This window comes from Hemitrygon akajei, chromosome 8 (genome assembly GCF_048418815.1).
Source record: "Hemitrygon akajei chromosome 8, sHemAka1.3, whole genome shotgun sequence".
In the NCBI taxonomy this organism is placed as follows: domain Eukaryota; kingdom Metazoa; phylum Chordata; class Chondrichthyes; order Myliobatiformes; family Dasyatidae; genus Hemitrygon; species Hemitrygon akajei.
This window is the reverse complement of record NC_133131.1, coordinates 63,949,991-63,963,954: the sequence shown is the minus strand read 5'-3', so window position 1 is coordinate 63,963,954 and position 13,964 is coordinate 63,949,991.

The following is a 13,964-nucleotide window of genomic DNA, read 5'->3' as shown; positions in this document are numbered from 1 at the left end:
TCAGCTCAGAGTTCAGGATCTGCGTGTTTAAGACCAGTCACAGAGTTCAGGATCTGTGTGTTTAAAGACCAGCTCACAGAGCTCAGGATCTGTGTGTTTAAAGACCAGCTCACAGAGTTCAGGATCTGTGTGTTTAAAGACCAGCTCAGAGTTCAGGATCTGTGTGTTTAAAGATCAGCTCAGAGTTCAGGATCTGTGTGTTTAAAGACCAGCTCAGAGTTCAGGATCTGTGTGTTTAAGACCAGTCACAGAGTTCAGGATCTGTGTGTTTAAAGACCAGCTCACAGAGCTCAGGATCTGTGTGTTTAAAGTCCAGCACACAGAGTTCAGGATCTGTGTGTTTAAAGACCAGCTCAGAGTTCAGGATCTGTGTGTTTAAAGATCAGCTCAGAGTTCAGGATCTGTGTGTTTAAGACCAGTCACAGAGTTCAGGATCTGTGTGTTTAAAGACCAGTCACAGAGTTCAGGATCTGTGTGTTTAAAGACCAGCTCACAGATTTCAGGATCTGTGAGTTTAAAGACCAGTCACAGAGCTCAGGATCTGTGTGTTTAAAGACCAGTCGCAGAGCTCAAGTTCTGTGTGTTTAAAGAGCAGCTCACAGATTTCAGGATCTGCGTTTTTAAAGACCAGCTCACAGAGTTCAGGATCTGTGTGTTTAAAGACCAGCTAAGAGTTCAGGATCTGTGTGTTTATAGACCAGCTTAGAGTTCAGGATCTGTGTGTTTAAAGACCAGCTCACAGAGCTCAGGATCTGTGTGTTTAAAGACCAGTCACAGAGCTCAAGTTCTGTGTGTTTAAAGAGCAGCTCACAGATTTCAGGATCTGCGTTTTTAAAGACCAGCTCACAGAGTTCAGGATCTGTGTGTTTAAAGACCAGCTAAGAGTTCAGGATCTGCGAGTTTAAAGACCAGCTCAGAGTTCAGGATCTGCGTGTTTATAGACCAGCTTAGAGTTCAGGATCTGTGTGTTTAAAGACCAGCTGACAGAGTTCAGGATCTGTGTGTTTAAAGACCAGCTGCAGAGTTCAGGATCTGTGTGGTTAAAGACCAGCTATGAGTTCAGGATCTGCTTGTTTAAAGACCAGCTATGTGTTCAGGATCTGCGTGTTTAAAGACCACTCGCAGAGTTCAGGATCTGCATGTTTAAAGACCAGCTCAGAGTTCAGGATCTGCGTATTTAAAGACCAGCTCAAAGTTCAGTATCTGCGTGTATAAAGACCAGTCACAGAGTTCAGGATCTTTGTTTTTAAAGATCAGCTCAGAGTTCAGGATCTGTGTGTTTGAAGATCAGCTCAGAGTTCAGGATCTGTGTGTATAAAGACCAGCTCACAGAGTTCAGGATCTGTGTGTTTATAGACCAGTTTAGAGTTCAGGATCTGTGTGTTTAAAGACCAGTCACAGAGTTCAGGATCTGTGTTTTTAAAGACCGGCTCACAGAGTTCAGGATCTGTGTGTTTAAAGACCAGCTCAGAGTTCAGAATCTGTGTCTTTAAAGACCAGTCACAGAGTTCAGGATCTGTGTTTTTAAAGATCAGCTCAGTGTTCAGGATCTGTGTGTTTATAGACCAGCTTAGAGTTCAGGATCTGCGTGTTTAAAGACCAGTCACAGAGTTCAGGATCTGCGTGTTTAATGACTAGTCGCAGAGCTCAGGATCTGTGTGTTTTTAAAGACCCGTCGCAGAGCTCAGGATCTGCGTGTTTAAAGACCAGCTCACAGAGTTCAGGATCTGTGTGTTTAAAGACCAGCTCAGAGTTCAGGATCTGTGTGTTTAAGACCAGTCACAGAGTTCAGGATCTGTGTGTTTAAAGACCAGCTCACAGAGCTCAGGATCTGTGTGTTTAAAGACCAGCTCACAGAGTTCAGGATCTGTGTGTTTAAAGACCAGCTCAGAGTTCAGGATCTGTGTGTTTAAAGATCAGCTCAGAGTTCAGGATCTGCGTGTTTAAGACCAGTCACAGAGTTCAGGATCTGTGTGTTTAAAGACCAGCTCACAGAGCTCAGGATCTGTGTGTTTAAAGACCAGCTCACAGAGTTCAGGATCTGTGTGTTTAAAGACCAGCTCAGAGTTCAGGATCTGTGTGTTTAAAGACCAGCTCAGAGTTCAGGATCTGTGTGTTTAAGACCAGCTCACAGAGCTCAGGATCTGTGTGTTTAAAGTCCAGCTCACAGAGTTCAGGATCTGTGTGTTTAAAGACCAGCTCAGAGTTCAGGATCTGTGTGTTTAAAGATCAGCTCAGAGTTCAGGATCTGTGTGTTTAAGACCAGTCACAGAGTTCAGGATCTGTGTGTTTAAAGACCAGTCACAGAGTTCAGGATCTGTGTGTTTAAGACCAGTCACAGAGTTCAGGATCTGTGTGTTTAAGACCAGTCACAGAGTTCAGGATCTGTGTGTTTAAAGACCAGCTCACAGATTTCAGGATCTGTGTGTTTAAAGACCAGTCACAGAGCTCAGGATCTGTGTGTTTAAAGACCAGTCGCAGAGCTCAAGTTCTGTGTGTTTAAAGAGCAGCTCACAGATTTCAGGATCTGCGTTTTTAAAGACCAGCTCACAGAGTTCAGGATCTGTGTGTTTAAAGACCAGCTAAGAGTTCAGGATCTGCGAGTTTAAAGACCAGCTCAGAGTTCAGGATCTGCGTGTTTATAGACCAGCTTAGAGTTCAGGATCTGTGTGTTTAAAGACCAGCTGACAGAGTTCAGGATCTGTGTGTTTAAAGACCAGCTGCAGAGTTCAGGATCTGTGTGGTTAAAGACCAGCTATGAGTTCAGGATCTGCTTGTTTAAAGACCAGCTATGTGTTCAGGATCTGTGTGTTTAAAGACCAGTCGCAGAGTTCAGGATCTGTGTGTTTAAAGACCAGTCGCAGAGTTCAGGATCTGTGTTTTTAAAGATCAGCTCAGAGTTCAGGATCTGTGTGTTTATAGACCAGCTTAGAGTTCAGGATCTGTGTGTTTAAAGACCAGTCACAGAGTTCAGGATCTGTGTTTTTAAAGATCGGCTCACAGAGTTCAGGATCTGTGTGTTTAAAGACCAGATCAGAGTTCAGGATTTGTGTCTTTAAAGACCAGTCACAGAGTTCAGGATCTGTGTTTTTAAAGATCAGCTCAGAGTTCAGGATCTGTGTGTTTATAGACCAGCTTAGAGTTCAGGATCTGCGTGTTTAAAGACCAGTCACAGAGTTCAGGATCTGCGTGTTTAATGACTAGTCGCAGAGCTCAGGATCTGCGTGTATAAAGACCAGCTCAGAGTTCAGGATCTGTGTGTTTAATGACCAGTCACAGAGTTCAGGATCTGTGTGTTTAAAGACCAGCTCACAGAGCTCAGGATCTGTGTGTTTAAAGACCAGCTCACAGAGTTCAGGATCTGTGTGTTTAAAGACCAGCTCAGAGTTCAGGATCTGTGTGTTTAAAGATCAGCTCAGAGTTCAGGATCTGCGTGTTTAAGACCAGTCACAGAGTTCAGGATCTGTGTGTTTAAAGACCAGCTCACAGAGTTCAGGATCTGTGTGTTTAAAGACCAGCTCAGAGTTCAGGATCTGTGTGTTTAAAGATCAGCTCAGAGTTCAGGATCTGTGTGTTTAAAGACCAGCTCAGAGATCAGGATCTGTGTGTTTAAGACCAGTCACAGAGTTCAGGATCTGTGTGTTTAAAGACCAGCTCACAGAGCTCAGGATCTGTGTGTTTAAAGTCCAGCTCACAGAGTTCAGGATCTGTGTGTTTAAAGACCAGCTCAGAGTTCAGGATCTGTGTGTTTAAAGATCAGCTCAGAGTTCAGGATCTGTGTGTTTAAGACCAGTCACAGAGTTCAGGATCTGTGTGTTTAAAGACCAGTCACAGAGTTCAGGATCTGTGTGTTTAAAGACCAGCTCACAGATTTCAGGATCTGTGTGTTTAAAGACCAGTCACAGAGCTCAGGATCTGTGTGTTTAAAGACCAGTCGCAGAGCTCAAGTTCTGTGTGTTTAAAGAGCAGCTCACAGATTTCAGGATCTGCGTTTTTAAAGACCAGCTCACAGAGTTCAGGATCTGTGTGTTTAAAGACCAGCTAAGAGTTCAGGATCTGCGAGTTTAAAGACCAGCTCAGAGTTCAGGATCTGCGTGTTTATAGACCAGCTTAGAGTTCAGGATCTGTGTGTTTAAAGACCAATCACAGAGCTCAGGATCTGTGTGTTTAAAGACCAGTCACAGAGCTCAAGTTCTGTGTGTTTAAAGAGCAGCTCACAGATTTCAGGATCTGCGTTTTTAAAGACCAGCTCACAGAGTTCAGGATCTGTGTGTTTAAAGACCAGCTAAGAGTTCAGGATCTGCGAGTTTAAAGACCAGCTCAGAGTTCAGGATCTGCGTGTTTATAGACCAGCTTAGAGTTCAGGATCTGTGTGTTTAAAGACCAGCTGACAGAGTTCAGGATCTGTGTGTTTAAAGACCAGCTGCAGAGTTCAGGATCTGTGTGGTTAAAGACCAGCTATGAGTTCAGGATCTGCTTGTTTAAAGACCAGCTATGTGTTCAGGATCTGCGTGTATAAAGACCACTCGCAGAGTTCAGGATCTGCATGTTTAAAGACCAGCTCAGAGTTCAGGATCTGCGTATTTAAAGACCAGCTCAAAGTTCAGTATCTGCGTGTATAATGACCAGTCACAGAGTTCAGGATCTTTGTTTTTAAAGATCAGCTCAGAGTTCAGGATCTGTGTGTTTGAAGATCAGCTCAGAGTTCAGGATCTGTGTGTATAAAGACCAGCTCACAGAGTTCAGGATCTGTGTGTTTATAGACCAGTTTAGAGTTCAGGATCTGTGTGTTTAAAGACCAGTCACAGAGTTCAGGATCTGTGTTTTTAAAGACCGGCTCACAGAGTTCAGGATCTGTGTGTTTAAAGACCAGCTCAGAGTTCAGGATCTGTGTTTTTAAAGATCAGCTCAGAGTTCAGGATCTGTGTGTTTATAGACCAGCTTAGAGTTCAGGATCTGTGTGTTTAAAGACCAATCACAGAGCTCAGGATCTGTGTGTTTAAAGACCAGTCACAGAGCTCAAGTTCTGTGTGTTTAAAGAGCAGCTCACAGATTTCAGGATCTGCGTTTTTAAAGACCAGCTCACAGAGTTCAGGATCTGTGTGTTTAAAGACCAGCTAAGAGTTCAGGATCTGCGAGTTTAAAGACCAGCTCAGAGTTCAGGATCTGCGTGTTTATAGACCAGCTTAGAGTTCAGGATCTGTGTGTTTAAAGACCAGCTGACAGAGTTCAGGATCTGTGTGTTTAAAGACCAGCTGCAGAGTTCAGGATCTGTGTGGTTAAAGACCAGCTATGAGTTCAGGATCTGCTTGTTTAAAGACCAGCTATGTGTTCAGGATCTGCGTGTATAAAGACCACTCGCAGAGTTCAGGATCTGCATGTTTAAAGACCAGCTCAGAGTTCAGGATCTGCGTATTTAAAGACCAGCTCAAAGTTCAGTATCTGCGTGTATAATGACCAGTCACAGAGTTCAGGATCTTTGTTTTTAAAGATCAGCTCAGAGTTCAGGATCTGTGTGTTTGAAGATCAGCTCAGAGTTCAGGATCTGTGTGTATAAAGACCAGCTCACAGAGTTCAGGATCTGTGTGTTTATAGACCAGTTTAGAGTTCAGGATCTGTGTGTTTAAAGACCAGTCACAGAGTTCAGGATCTGTGTTTTTAAAGACCGGCTCACAGAGTTCAGGATCTGTGTGTTTAAAGACCAGCTCAGAGTTCAGGATCTGTGTTTTTAAAGATCAGCTCAGAGTTCAGGATCTGTGTGTTTATAGACCAGCTTAGAGTTCAGGATCTGCGTGTTTAAAGACCAGTCACAGAGTTCAGGATCTGCGTGTTTAATGACTAGTCGCAGAGCTCAGGATCTGTGTGTTTTTAAAGACCCGTCGCAGAGCTCAGGATCTGCGTGTTTAAAGACCAGCTCACAGAGTTCAGGATCTGTGTGTTTAAAGACCAGCTCAGAGTTCAGGATCTGTGTGTTTAAGACCAGTCACAGAGTTCAGGATCTGTGTGTTAAAGACCAGCTCACAGAGCTCAGGATCTGTGTGTTTAAAGACCAGCTCAGAGTTCAGGATCTGTGTGTTTAAAGATCAGCTCAGAGTTCAGGATCTGCGTGTTTAAGACCAGTCACAGAGTTCAGGATCTGTGTGTTTAAAGACCAGCTCACAGAGCTCAGGATCTGTGTGTTTAAAGACCAGCTCACAGAGTTCAGGATCTGTGTGTTTAAAGACCAGCTCAGAGTTCAGGATCTGTGTGTTTAAAGATCAGCTCAGAGTTCAGGATCTGTGTGTTTAAAGACCAGCTCAGAGTTCAGGATCTGTGTGTTTAAGACCAGCTCACAGAGTTCAGGATCTGTGTGTTTAAAGACCAGCTCACAGAGCTCAGGATCTGTGTGTTTAAAGTCCAGCTCACAGAGTTCAGGATCTGTGTGTTTAAAGACCAGCTCAGAGTTCAGGATCTGTGTGTTTAAAGATCAGCTCAGAGTTCAGGATCTGTGTGTTTAAGACCAGTCACAGAGTTCAGGATCTGTGTGTTTAAAGACCAGTCACAGAGTTCAGGATCTGTGTGTTTAAGACCAGTCACAGAGTTCAGGATCTGTGTGTTTAAGACCAGTCACAGAGTTCAGGATCTGTGTGTTTAAAGACCAGCTCACAGATTTCAGGATCTGTGTGTTTAAAGACCAGTCACAGAGCTCAGGATCTGTGTGTTTAAAGACCAGTCGCAGAGCTCAAGTTCTGTGTGTTTAAAGAGCAGCTCACAGATTTCAGGATCTGCGTTTTTAAAGACCAGCTCACAGAGTTCAGGATCTGTGTGTTTAAAGACCAGCTAAGAGTTCAGGATCTGCGAGTTTAAAGACCAGCTCAGAGTTCAGGATCTGCGTGTTTATAGACCAGCTTAGAGTTCAGGATCTGTGTGTTTAAAGACCAGCTGACAGAGTTCAGGATCTGTGTGTTTAAAGACCAGCTGCAGAGTTCAGGATCTGTGTGGTTAAAGACCAGCTATGAGTTCAGGATCTGCTTGTTTAAAGACCAGCTATGTGTTCAGGATCTGCGTGTTTAAAGACCAGTCGCAGAGTTCAGGATCTGCATGTTTAAAGACCAGCTCAGAGTTCAGGATCTGCGTATTTAAAGACCAGCTCAAAGTTCAGTATCTGCGTGTATAAAGACCAGTCACAGAGTTCAGGATCTTTGTTTTTAAAGATCAGCTCAGAGTTCAGGATCTGTGTGTTTGAAGATCAGCTCAGAGTTCAGGATCTGTGTGTTTGAAGATCAGCTCAGAGTTCAGGATCTGTGTGTTTAAAGACCAGCTCACAGAGTTCAGGATCTGTGTGTTTATAGACCAGTTTAGAGTTCAGGATCTGTGTGTTTAAAGACCAGTCACAGAGTTCAGGATCTGTGTTTTTAAAGATCGGCTCACAGAGTTCAGGATCTGTGTGTTTAAAGACCAGCTCAGAGTTCAGGATCTGTGTCTTTAAAGACCAGTCACAGAGTTCAGGATCTGTGTTTTTAAAGATCAGCTCAGAGTTCAGGATCTGTGTGTTTATAGACCAGCTTAGAGTTCAGGATCTGCGTGTTTAAAGACCAGTCACAGAGTTCAGGATCTGCGTGTTTAATGACTAGTCGCAGAGCTCAGGATCTGCTTGTTTAAAGACCAGCTCAGAGTTCAGGATCTGTGTGTTTAATGACCAGTCACAGAGTTCAGGATCTGTGTGTTTAAAGACCAGCTCACAGAGCTCAGGATCTGTGTGTTTAAAGACCAGCTCACAGAGTTCAGGATCTGTGTGTTTAAAGACCAGCTCAGAGTTCAGGATCTGTGTGTTTAAAGATCAGCTCAGAGTTCAGGATCTGCGTGTTTAAGACCAGTCACAGAGTTCAGGATCTGTGTGTTTAAAGACCAGCTCACAGAGCTCAGGATCTGTGTGTTTAAAGACCAGCTCACAGAGTTCAGGATCTGTGTGTTTAAAGACCAGCTCAGAGTTCAGGATCTGTGTGTTTAAAGATCAGCTCAGAGTTCAGGATCTGTGTGTTTAAAGACCAGCTCAGAGTTCAGGATCTGTGTGTTTAAGACCAGTCACAGAGTTCAGGATCTGTGTGTTTAAAGACCAGCTCACAGAGCTCAGGATCTGTGTGTTTAAAGTCCAGCTCACAGAGTTCAGGATCTGTGTGTTTAAAGACCAGCTCAGAGTTCAGGATCTGTGTGATTAAAGACCAGGTCAGAGTTCAGGATCTGCTTGTTTAAAGACCAGTCGCAGAGTTCAGGATCTGTGTGTTTAAAGACCAGCTCGGAGTTCAGGATCTGCGTGCTTAAAGACCAGTCACAGAGTTCAGCATCTGCGTGTTTAAAGACCAGCTCAGAGTTCAGGATCTGTGTGTTTAATAACCAGTCGCAGAGTTCAGGATCTGTGTGATTAAAAACCAGTCACAGAGTCCAGGATCTTTGTGTTTAAAGACCAGCTCAGAGTTAAGGATCTGCGTGTTTGAAGACCAGCTAAAAGAGTTCAGGATCTGCGTGTTTAAAGACCAGCTCAGAGTTCAGGATCTGCGTGCTGAAAGACCAGCTGACAGAGTTCAGGATCTGTGTGTTTAAAGACCAGTCACAGAGTTCAGGATCTGCGTGTTTAAAAACCAGTCACAGAGTTCAGGATTTGTGTGTTTAAAGACCAGCGCACAGAGTTCAGGATCTGCGTGTTTAAAGACCAGCTAGGAGTTCAGGATCTGCGTGTTTAAAGACCAGCTCAGAGTTCAGGATCTGCGTGTTTAAAGACCAGCTCAGAGTTCAGGATCTGTGTGTTTAAAGATCAGCTCAGAGTTCAGGATCTGCATGTTTAAAGACCAGCTCAAAGAGTTCAGGATCTGAGTGTTTAAAGACCAGTCACAGAGTTCAGGATCTGTGTGTTTAAAGACCAGCTCAGAGTTCAGGATCTGTGTGTTTAATTACCAGCTCAGAGTTCAGGATCTGCGTGTTTAAAGACCAGTCGCAGAGTTCAGGATCTGCGTGTTTAAAGACCAGCTCAGAGTTCAGGATCTGCGTGTTTAAAGACCAGCTGACAGAGTTCAGGATCTGTGTGTTTAAAGACCAGTCACAGAGATCAGGATCTGCGTGTTTAAAGACCAGCTCACAGACTTCAGGATCTGCGTGTTTAAAGACCAGCTATGAGTTCAGGATCTGTGTTTTTAAAGACCAGTCACAGAGTTCAGGATCTTTGCTTTTAAAGATCAGCTCAGAGTTCAGGATCTGTGTGTTTGAAGATCAGCTCAGAGTTCAGGATCTGTGTGTTTAAAGACCAGCTCACAGAGTTCAGGATCTGTGTGTTTATAGACCAGTTTAGAGTTCAGGATCTGTGTGTTTAAAGACCAGCTGACAGAGTTCAGGATCTGTGTGTTTAAAGACCAGCTCACATAGTTCAAGATCTGTGTGTTTAAACACCAGTCACAGAGTTCAGGATCTTTGTTTTTAAAGATCAGCTCAGAGTGCAGGATCTGTGTGTTTGAAGATCAGCTCAGAATTCAGGATCTGTGTGTTTAAAGACCAGCTCACAGAGTTCAGGATCTGTGTGTTTATAGACCAGTTTAGAGTTCAGGATCTGTGTGTTTAAAGATCAGCTCAGAGTTCAGGATCTCTGTGTTTAAAGACCAGCTCACAGAGTTCAGGATCTGTGTGTTTAAAGATTAGCTCAGAGTTCAGGATCTGTGTCTTTAAAGACCAGTCACAGAGTTCAGGATATGTGTTTTTAAAGATCAGCTCAGAGTTCAGGATCTGTGTGTTTGAAGATCAGCTCAGAGTTCAGGATCTGTGTGTTTGAAGATCAGCTCAGAGTTCAGGATCTGTGTGGTTAAAGACCAGCTCACAGAGTTCAGGATCAGTGTGTTTATAGACCAGCTTAGAGTTCAGGATCTGTGTGTTTAAAGATCAGCTCAGAGTTCAGGATCTGTGTGTTTAAAGACCAGCTCACAGAGTTCAGGATCTGTGTGTTTATAGACCAGTTTAGAGTTCAGGATCTGTGTGTTTAAAGACCAGCTGACAGAGTTCAGGATCTGTGTGTTTAAAGACCAGCTCACATAGTTCAAGATCTGTGTGTTTAAACACCAGTCACAGAGTTCAGGATCTGTGTGTTTAAAGACCAGCTCAGAGTTCAGGATCTGTGTGTTTAATTACCAGCTCAGAGTTCAGGATCTGCGTGTTTAAAGACCAGTCGCAGAGTTCAGGATCTGCGTGTTTAAAGACCAGCTCAGAGTTCAGGATCTGCGTGTTTAAAGACCAGCTGACAGAGTTCAGGATCTGTGTGTTTAAAGACCAGTCACAGAGATCAGGATCTGCGTGTTTAAAGACCAGCTCACAGACTTCAGGATCTGCGTGTTTAAAGACCAGTCACAGAGTTCAGGATCTGCGTGTTTAAAGACCAGCTATGAGTTCAGGATCTGTGTTTTTAAAGACCAGTCACAGAGTTCAGGATCTTTGTTTTTAAAGATCAGCTCAGAGTTCAGGATCTGTGTGTTTGAAGATCAGCTCAGAGTTCAGGATCTGTGTGTTTAAAGACCAGCTCACAGAGTTCAGGATCTGTGTGTTTATAGACCAGTTTAGAGTTCAGGATCTGTGTGTTTAAAGACCAGCTGACAGAGTTCAGGATCTGTGTGTTTAAAGACCAGCTCACATAGTTCAAGATCTGTGTGTTTAAACACCAGTCACAGAGTTCAGGATCTTTGTTTTTAAAGATCAGCTCAGAGTGCAGGATCTGTGTGTTTGAAGATCAGCTCAGAATTCAGGATCTGTGTGTTTAAAGACCAGCTCACAGAGTTCAGGATCTGTGTGTTTATAGACCAGTTTAGAGTTCAGGATCTGTGTGTTTAAAGATCAGCTCAGAGTTCAGGATCTCTGTGTTTAAAGACCAGCTCACAGAGTTCAGGATCTGTGTGTTTAAAGATTAGCTCAGAGTTCAGGATCTGTGTCTTTAAAGACCAGTCACAGAGTTCAGGATATGTGTTTTTAAAGATCAGCTCAGAGTTCAGGATCTGTGTGTTTGAAGATCAGCTCAGAGTTCAGGATCTGTGTGTTTGAAGATCAGCTCAGAGTTCAGGATCTGTGTGTTTAAAGACCAGCTCAGAGTTCAGGATCAGTGTGTTTAAAGACCAGCTGACAGAGTTCAGGATCTGTGTGTTTAAAGACCAGCTGACAGAGTTCAGGATCTGTGTGTTTAAAGACCAGTCACAGGGTTCAGGATCTGCGTGTTTAAAGACCAGTCACAGATTTCAGGATCTGCATTTTTAAAGATCAGTCGCAGAGCTCAGGATCTGTGTGTTTAAAGACGAGTCGCAGAGCTCAAGTTCTGTGTGTTTAAAGAGCAGCTCACAGATTTCAGGATCTGCGTGTTTAAAGACCAGCTCACAGAGTTCAGGATCTTTGTGTTTAAAGACCAACTAAGAGTTCAGGATCTGCGAGTTTAAAGACCAGCTCAGAGTTCAGGATCTGCGTGTTTATAGACCAGCTTAGAGTTCAGGATCTGTGTGTTTAAAGACCAGCTGACAGAGTTCAGGATCTGTGTGTTTAAAGACCAGCTGCAGAGTTCAGGATCTGTGTGGTTAAAGACCAGCTCACAGACTTCAGGATCTGTGTGTTTATAGACCAGCTTAGAGTTCAGGATCTGCGTGTTTAAAGACCAGTCACAGAGTTCAGGATCTGCGTGTTTAATGTTACCAGTCGCAGAGCTCAGGATCTGTGTATTTTTAAAGACCAGTCGCAGAGCTCAGGATCTGTGTGTTTAAAGACCAGCTCACAGAGTTCAGGATCTGTGTGTTTAAAGACCAGCTCAGAGTTCAGGATCTGTGTGTTTAAGACCAGTCACAGAGTCCAGGATCTGTGTGTTTAAAGACCAGCTCAGAGTTAAGGATCTGCGTGTTTGAAGACCAGCTAAAAGAGTTCAGGATCTGTGTGTTTAAAGACCAGACGCAGAGTTCAGGATCTGCGTGTTTAAAGACCAGCTTAGAGTTCAGGATCTGTGTGTTTAAAAACCAGTCACAGAGTTCAGGATTTGTGTGTTTAAAGACCAGCGCACAGAGTTCAGGATCTGTGTGTTTAAGACCAGTCACAGAGTCCAGGATCTGTGTGTTTAAAGACCAGCTCAGAGTTAAGGATCTGCGTGTTTGAAGACCAGCTAAAAGAGTTCAGGATCTGTGTGTTTAAAGACCAGACGCAGAGTTCAGGATCTGCGTGTTTAAAGACCAGCTCAGAGTTCAGGATCTGCGTGTTGAAAGACCAGTCACAGAGTTCAGGATCTGTGTGTTTAAAAACCAGTCACAGAGTTCAGGATTTGTGTGTTTAAAGACCAGCGCTCAGAGTTCAGGATCTGCGTGTTTAAAGATCAGCTCAGAGTTCAGGATCTGCGTGTTTAAAGACCAGTCGCAGAGTTCAGGATCTGCGTGTTTAAAGACCAGTCGCAGAGTTCAGGATCTGCGTGTTTAAAGACAAGCTCAGAGTTCAGGATCTGCGTGTTTAAAGACCAGCTCAGAGTTCAGGATCTGTGTGTTTAAAGACCAGCTCAGAGTTCAGGATCTGCATGTTTAAAGACCAGCTGACAGAGTTCAGGATCTGTGTGTTTAAAGACCAGTCACAGAGATCAGGATCTGCGTGTTTAAAGACCAGCTCACAGACTTCAGGATCTGCGTGTTTAAAGACCTGTCACAGAGTTCAGGATCTGCGTGTATAAAGACCAGTCTCAGAGTTCAGGAACTGCGTGTTTAAAGACCAGCTCAGAGTTCAGGATCTGCGTGTTTAAATACCAGCTAAGAGTTCAGGATCTGTGTTTTTAAAGACCAGTCACAGAGTTCAGGATCTTTGTTTTTAAAGATCAGCTCAGAGTTCAGGATCTGTGTGTTTGAAGATCAGCTCAGAGTTCAGGATCTGTGTGTTTAAAGACTAGCTCATAGAGTTCAGGATCTGTGTGTTTATAGACCAGTTTAGAGTTCAGGATCTGTGTGTTTAAAGATCAGCTCAGAGTTCAGGATCTCTGTGTTTAAAGACCAGCTCACAGAGTTCAGGATCTGTGTGTTTCTGGACCAGCTTAGAGTTCAGGATCTGCGTGTTTAAAGACCAGTCACAGAGTTCAGGATCTGCGTGTTTAATGACCAGTCGCAGAGCTCAGGATCTGTGTGTTTTTAAAGACCCGTCGCCGAGCTCAGGATCTGTGTGTTTAAAGACCAGCTCACAGAGTTCAGGATCTGTGTGTTTAAAGACCAGCTCAGAGTTCAGGATCTGTGTGTTTAAGACCAGTCACAGAGTTCAGGATCTGTGTGTTTAAAGACCAGCTCACAGAGTTCAGGATCTGTGTGTTTAAAGACCAGCTCAGAGTTCAGGATCTGTGTGTTTAAAGACCAGCTGACAGAGTTCAGGATCTGTGTGTTTAAAGACCAGCTGACAGGGTTCAGGATCTGTGTGTTTAAAGACCAGCTGCAGAGTTCAGGATCTGTGTGTTTAAAGACCAGTCGCAGAGTTCAGGATCTATATGTTTAAAGACCAGTCACAGAGTTCAGGATCTGCGTGTTTAAAGACCAGTCGCAGAGCTCAGGATCTGTGTGTTTTTAAAGACCAGTCGCAGAGCTCAGGATCTGTGTGTTTAAAGAACAGCTCACAGTCTTCAGGATCTGTGTGTTTAAAGACCAGCTCAGAGTTCAGGATCTGTGTGTTTAAAGACCAGTCACAGAGTTCAAGATCTGTGTGTTTAAAGACCAGCTCACGGAGTTCAGGATCTGTGTGTTTAAAGACCAGTCACAGAGTTCAGGATCTGTGTTTTTAAAGACTGGCTCACAGAGTTCAGGATCTGTGTGTTTAATGATCAGCTCAGAGTTCAGGATCTGTGTGTTTAAAGACCAGCTGACAGAGTTCCGGATCTGTGTGTTTAAAGACCAGCTGACAGGGTTCAGGATCTGTGTGTTTAAAGACCAGCTGCAGAGTTCAGGATCTGTGTGTTTAAAGACCAG